The sequence below is a fragment of the Arachis stenosperma genome, chromosome 10 (assembly GCF_014773155.1).
Source record: "Arachis stenosperma cultivar V10309 chromosome 10, arast.V10309.gnm1.PFL2, whole genome shotgun sequence".
Classification (NCBI taxonomy): domain Eukaryota; kingdom Viridiplantae; phylum Streptophyta; class Magnoliopsida; order Fabales; family Fabaceae; genus Arachis; species Arachis stenosperma.
The window spans coordinates 51,700,126-51,707,610 of record NC_080386.1 but is presented as its reverse complement, the minus strand read 5'-3'; the positions used below and the strand labels follow the sequence as shown (position 1 = coordinate 51,707,610).

The 7,485-nt window shown below is 40.4% G+C and overlaps 1 non-coding gene across 1 annotated transcript; it reads right to left on the bottom strand.

Moving 5' to 3' along the window:
- Positions 1 to 6,720: 6,720 nt before the first annotated feature.
- LOC130958662 (small nucleolar RNA R71) lies at positions 6,721 to 6,828 on the bottom strand. Its single transcript, XR_009077773.1, has one exon. It is a non-coding gene; the product is annotated as a small nucleolar RNA R71 (small nucleolar RNA).
- Between the last annotated feature and the right edge of the window lie 657 nt (positions 6,829 to 7,485).

Below are 7,485 nucleotides of genomic sequence, written 5' to 3'. Positions count from 1 at the left end.
CGAGACTTGTGGCAAGCAAGGGTAAACTTTTTCCTTTGATTTATTTTCCATGAAGGCCCGATACTGCCCTTGTAGAGGGCAGGGCAAGGTTTTTCCTTCCTTTGATCCAAGGCACCATTTTGTGCTCTGCCCTTGTCGTGGGCAGGGCAGAGTTGCCTTCCAAGCCTTGTTCCCTTATGTTGCCCTCCTAGAGGGCAGTATGCCCTTGTGGAGGGCAATGCTTGCATTCCTCCTTTTATGCGCCACACTTCTTCTCTCTTGGGCCACGCTTTCTTAAGCCACACTTCCTCTTTTCTTCTTTTCTTCACCTACAATAAACCAAAACAACCACTCAAAGTATCACTAAATTCACAAGGCTTATAAATCAATTAAAAATCAATTAAATTCAGCTTAAACCTTATGAGTTAACATTAATTTCATGGTGGTTGTTTGATTTAAAGAAGTTATGCATTTTCACTCCAAATCACTTACTTAGGATGCAAGAAAGTGCATAAATGCTAATAAAACAAGTGAAATTAGCTTGAAAAATGGGTATATGATGACCAGTCATCAGCCACTCTAGCTTAGCAAACATAATCTCTGATCTATCTAATGCCACTCTAAGTTTCATGAATAAAACAAGGTACTCCATTAGAAATTTAGAAGCACAAGTGGGCCAGCTGAGTAAAAGAGTCACTGAAACTCCTCCTAGTACTCTTCCAAGTAATAGAGAAGAGAATCCAAAAAGAGAGTGTAAGGCCATAACCTTACTTGATGTGGCCGAACCTAGAGAGGAGGAGAAGGACATGAATCCCAATGAGGAAGACCTTATGGAACGTCCTCTGGACAAAAAAGAGTTTCCAATTGAGGAACCTAAGGAATCTGAGGCTTATCTAGAGACCATAGAGATTCCATTGAACCTACTTCTGCCATTCATGAGCTCTAATGACTATTCCTCCTCTGAAGAGGATGAAGATATTACTGAAGAGCAAGTTACTAAGTACCTTGGAGCAATCATGAAGCTAAATGCCAAGTTATTTGGTAATAAGACTTGGGAGGATGAAACCCCCTTGCTCACCAATAAATTGAATAACTTGATTAGGCAACACACTTTACCTCAAAAGAAAGAGGATTCCAGAAGGTTCTTAATACCTTGTACCATAGGCACCATGACCTTTGAGAAGGCTCTGTGTGACCTGGGGTCAGGCATAAACCTCATGCCACTCTCTGTAATAGAGAAACTGGGAATCTTTGAGGTTCAAGCTGCAAGAATCTCACTAGAGATGGCAGACAAATCAATAAAACAGGCTTATGGACTAGTAGAAGACGTACCAGTAAAGGTTGAAGGCCTTTTTATCACTGCTGATTTCATAATCATAGACACTGGGAAGGAGGAGGATGAATCCATCATCCTTGGAAGACCTTTCCTAGCCACAGCAAAAGCTGTGATTGATGTTAACAGAGGAGAGTTGGTCCTTCAATTGAATGAGGACTACCTTGTATTCAAGACTCAACGTTCTCCTTCTGTACACATGGAGAGGAAGCATGAAAAGCTTCTCTCAATACAGAGTCAAACAAAGCCCCCACATTCAAACTCTATGTTTGGTGTTAGGAGGCCACAACCAAACTTTAAGTTTAGTGTTGAGAGGCCACAACCTGACTCTAAGTTTGGTGTTGGGAGGCCCCAACCATGCTCTGAATATCTGTGAGGCTCCATGAGAGCCCACTGTCAAGCTATTGACATTAAAAAAGCGCTTATTGGAAGAAAACCCAATCTTATTTATCTATATTATTTTATGTTTTCTTTAGGTTGATGATCATATGGAGTCACAAAAACAACTGCAAAAATTAAAGAAAAATAAAAAACAGCATTAAAAATAGCACACCCTAGAGGAGAAACTTACTGGTGTTTAAACGCCAGTAAGGGTAGCAGAATGGGCGTTTAACGCCTAGTCTGGCACCATTCTGGGCGTTAAACGCCAGAAAGAAGTAATAAAGTGGCGTTAAACGCCAGAAACAGGTTGCAGCTTGGTGTTTGACGCCAGAAAAGAAATAAAAGCTGGCGTTTAATGCCAGAAACAAGCAGCAGTCTGGCGTTAAATGCCAAGATTGCACAATAAGGGCGTTTTTCACGCCTAAAAGGAGTAGGGATGAGAAATCCTTGACCCCTCAAGATCTGTGGACCTTACAGGATCCCCACCTACCCCACCTCTCTCTACCCCTCAATAATCAACTCATTCACTCTTCCCCATCACCTATCTCTCCCCCTTCTCCACCATTTTCTTCTTTTTCCCCTTCTTTCTTTCTTTTTTTGCTCGAGGACGAGCAAACCTTTTAAGTTTGGTTTGGTAAAAGCATTGCTTTTTGTTTTTCCATAACCATTTATCGCACCTAAGGCCAGAGAAACCTCTAGAAAGAGGAAAGGGAAGGAAAAAGCTTCCACCTCCGAGTCATGGGAGATGGAGAGATTCATCTCAAAGGTCCATCAAGACCACTTCTATGAAGTTGTGTCCAAGAAGAAAGTGATCCCTGAGGTTCCTTTCATGCTCAAGAAGAATGAGTATCCGGAGATCCGACATGAGATCTGAAGAAAAGGTTGGGAATTTCTCACCAACCCCATTCAACAAGTCAAAATCTTACTGGTTCAAGAGTTCTATGCCAATGCATGAATCACTAGGAACCATGATTAAAGTATGAACCCGAATCCAAAGAATTGGCTTACAATGGTTCGGGGAAAACACTTAGATTTCAGTCCGGAGAATGTAAGGTTGGCATTCAACTTGCCAATGATGCAAGAAAATGCACGCCCCTACACTAGAAGGGTCAACTTTGATCAAAGGTTGGACCAAGTCCTCATAGACATATGTGTGGAAGGAGCTCAACGGAAAAAAGACTCAAGAGGCAAGCCGACTCAATTGAGAAGACCGGACCTTAAGCCTGTGGCTAGAGGATGGTTGGAGTTCATCCAACGCTCTATCGTTCCTACTAGCAACTGATCTGAAGTAACTGTAGATCGGGCCATTGATGAGCGGATAATTTGTACGCTTTTTGGCATTGTTTTTAGTATGTTTTTAGTAGTTTGAGTTGAGTTTTTAGTATATTTTTATTAGTTTTTAATTAAAATTCACTTTTCTGGACTTTACTATGAGTTTGTGTGTTTTTCTGTGATTTCAGGTATTTTCTGGCTGAAATTGAGGGACCTGAGCAAAAATCTGATTCAGAGACCGAAAAGGACTGCAGATGCTGTTGGATTCTGACCTCCCTGCACTCGAAGTGGATTTTCTGGAGCTACAGAAGCCCAATTGGCGCGCTCTCAACGGTGTTGGAAAGTAGACATCCTGGGCTTTCCAGCAATATATGACAGTTCATACTTTGCCCAAGATTTGATGGCCCAAACCGGCGTTCAAAGTCACCTTCAGAATTCCCAGCGTTAAACGCCGGAACTGGCACCTAAATGGGAGTTAAACGCCCAAACTGGCATAAAAGCTGGCGTTTAACTCCAAGAAGAGTCTCTACACGAAAATGCTTCAATGCTCAGCCCAAGCACACACCAAGTGGGCCCGGAAGTGGATTTTTATCATTTACTCATCTCTGTACACCCTAGGCTACTAGTTCTCTATAAGTAGGACCTTTTACTGTATTTTCATCTTCTGATCTTTCGAATCTTTTGTTCTTTAGATCTTTTGATCACTTTGGGAGGCTGGCCATTCGGCCATGCCTAGACCTTGTTCTTATGTATTTTCAACGGTGGAGTTTCTACACACCATAGATTAAGGTGTGGAGCTCTGCTGTACCTCGAGTATTAATGCAATTACTATTGTTCTTCTATTCAATTCCGCTTGTTCTTATTCTAAGATATTCATTCGCACTCAAGAACTTGATGAATGTGATGATTATGTGACACTCATCATCATTCTCACTTATGAACAAAGTGACTGACAACCACTCTTGTTCTACAAGCAAACGAGGCTCTAATGTTTATCTCTTGGATTCCTGATACACGATGCATGATTGATCGCCTGACAACCGAGCGCTTGCCTGACAAACGAGCCAGCCATTCCGTGAGATCAGAGTCTTCGTGGTATAGGCAAGAACTGATGGCGGCATTCAAGAGAATCCGGAAGGTCTAACCTTGTCTGTGGTATTCTGAGTAGGATTCAATGATTGAATGACTGTGACGTGCTTCACACTCCTGAGGGCGGGGCGTTAGTGACAGACGCAAAAGAATCACTGGATTCTATTCCGGCCTGATCGAGAACCGACAGATGGATAGCCGTGCCGTGACAGGGTGCGTTGAACATTTCCACTGAGAGGATGGGAGGTAGCCACTGACAACGGTGAAACCCTTGCATAAGCTTGCCATGGAAAGGAGTAAGAAGGATTGGATGAAGACAGTAGGAAAGCAGAGAGACGGAAGGGACAAGCATCTTCATACGCTTATCTGGAGCTCTCACCAATGATATACATAAGTATCTCTATCTTTATCTTTATGTTTTATTCATCATCTATACCCATTTGAGTCTGCCTGACTAAGATTTACAAGGTGACCATAGCTTGCTTCATACCAACAATCTCCGTGGGATCGACCCTTACTCGCGTAAGGTTTATTACTTGGACGACCCAGTGCACTTGCTGGTTAGTTGTGCAAAGTTGTGTTTATGCCATGGTATTGAGCACCAAGTTTTTGGAGCCATTACTAGGGATTATTTGAGTTGTGAAAAGTAGTGATCACAATTTCGCACACCAAGTTTTTGGCGCCGTTGCCGGGGATTGTTTCGTGTATGAACAACTGACGGTTCATCTTGTTGCTTAGATTAGGTATTTTTTTTAGAGTTCTTAAGAATGAATTCTAGAGTTTCATGATGATCTGTTGAAATCTGGCTGGCTGAGAAGCCATGTCTAATCTTATTGGACCGAGTTTTCAAGTTATCATCACAAGAGCTTGTTGATTTCTATCAAACTTGCTATTGGAGCAATGATCTGCTGAGGCTTGGCTGGCCATTGGCCATGTCTAGTGTTTTGGACCGGAGCTTTCTTTGAAAGCTTGGCTGGCTGTGAAGCCATGTCTAATTCCTGGACCGAAGTCTTAGACTAGCATTGCAATGATTCCTGGAATCCAAATTGAGAATTCTGAAACCTTCATTTTCTATTTCCATATAATTTTCGAAAAATCCAAAAAAAAAAATTTTCAAAATCATAAAAACCAAAAATATTTTATGTTTCTTGTTTGAGTCTAGTGTCCAATTTTAAGTTTGGTGTCTTGCATGCATTGTTTATTTGATCTTGGTTCTATTTTCAAGTCAATAGTACAGGGAACTGAAGATTCAGAACATGCAGCAGAGGAATTACACAGAAAAAGCTGGGCGTTCAAAACGCCCAGTGAAGAAGGACAGACTGGCGTTTAAACGCCAGCCAGGGTGCCTGGTTGGGCGTTTAACGCCCAAAAAGGTAGTGCATTGGGCGTTAAACGCCAGAATGTGCACCATTCTGGGCGTTTAACGTCAGGATGGCAGAAGAGGGAGGATTTTGTTTTCAAATCAATTTTTTTTCAAGTTTTCAAAGTTTTTCAAAATCAAACCTTTTTCAAATCATATCTTTTCAATCAAACCTTTTTCAAAATCAATTTCTTTCCTTTTTCAAAGATACTTACTATCAATTAATGATTTGATTCAACATTTTAAGTATGTTGCCTTTTCTGTTGAGAAAGGTTTAATGTTTGAATCATATCTTTTCTTGTTAGGCAAGTCATTAATTTTTAAAAATCAAATCTTTTTAAATTATTTTCAAATCATATCTTTTCAATCATATCTTTTTAAAAGCATAACTTTTCAATCAAATCTTTTTAATCACATCTTCTTCAAAATAATTTTTTTTTTCATATCTTTTTTATTTCTAATTTCAAATCTTTTTCAAAAATTACTTGATCTCTTTCTCACTCTTGTTTTTCGAAAATCAAATTAAAGTTTTTCAAAATGTTTTTAAAATCTTTTTAATTAATTTTCGAAAAACTCTTCCTCTCTTCTCACATCCTTCTATTTATGGAGTACCACTCCTTCTCAATGCACAATTCGAACTCTATCTCACTAAGTTCGAATTCTTCTACCTCCTCCTTCTATTTTTCTTTTCCTCTAACACCTCAAGGAATCTCTATACTGTGACATAGAGAATTCCATATTTTCTTGTTCTCTTCTCTTTCATATGAGCAGGAACAAAGACAAAGGCATTCTTGTTGAAGCTGACCCTGAACCTGAAAGGACCTTGAAGCGAAAGCTAAGAGAAGCTAAGGCACAACTCTCTGTAGAGGACCTAACAGAAATCTTCAAGGAAGAAGAAACCATGGCAGCCAAAAACAACAACAACAACAACAATGCAAGGAAGGTGCTGGGTGACTTTACTGCACCTACTCCCGACTTCTATGGGAGAAGCATCTCTATCCCTGCCATTGGAGCAAACAACTTTGAGCTTAAGCCTCAATTAGTTTCTCTAATGCAACAGAATTGCAAGTTCCATGGACTTCCATTGGAAGATCCTCATCAGTTTTTAGTTGAATTCTTGCAAATCTGTGACACTGTCAAGACTAATGGGGTTGACCCTGAGGTCTACAGACTTATGCTATTCCCTTTTGCTGTAAGAGACAGAGCTAGGACATGGTTGGACTCACAACCTAAAGAAAGCCTGGACTCATGGGAAAAGCTGGTCAATGCCTTCTTGGCAAAGTTCTTTCCACCTCAAAAATTGAGTAAGCTTAGAGTGGAAGTCCAAACCTTCAGACAGAAGGAAGGAGAATCCCTCTATGAAGCTTGGGAAAGATACAAACAATTGATCAGAAAATGTCCTTCTGACATGCTTTCTGAATGGAGCATCATAGGTATTTTCTATGATGGTCTGTCTGAACTATCTAAGATGTCTTTGGATAGCTCTGCTGGAGGATCTCTTCATCTGAAGAAGACGCCTACAGAAGCTCAAGAACTAATTGAAATGGTTGCAAATAACCAATTCATGTACACTTCTGAAAGGAATCCTGTGAACAATGGGACAAATCAGAAGAAAGGAGTTCTTGAGATTGATACTCTGAATGCCATATTAGCTCAGAATAAGATATTGACTCAGCAAGTCAATTTGATTTCTCAAAGTCTGTCTGGAATGCAAAATGCACCAAGCAGTACTAAGGATGCTTCATCTGAAGAAGAAGCTTATGATCCTGAGAACCCTTCAATGGAAGAGGTGAATTACGTAGGAGAACCCTATGGAAACACCTATAATTCTTCATGGAGAAATCACCCAAATTTCTCATGGAAGAATCAAGAGAGACCTCAACAAGGTTTCAATAACAATAATGGTGGAAGAACCAGGTTTAGCAATGGCAAGCCTTTTCCATCATCTTCTCAGCAACAGACAGAGAGTTCTAAGCAGAACACCTCTGACTTAGCAACCATGGTCTCTGATCTAATCAAAACCACTCAAAGTTTCATGACTGAAACAAGGTCCTCCATTAGGAATTTGGAG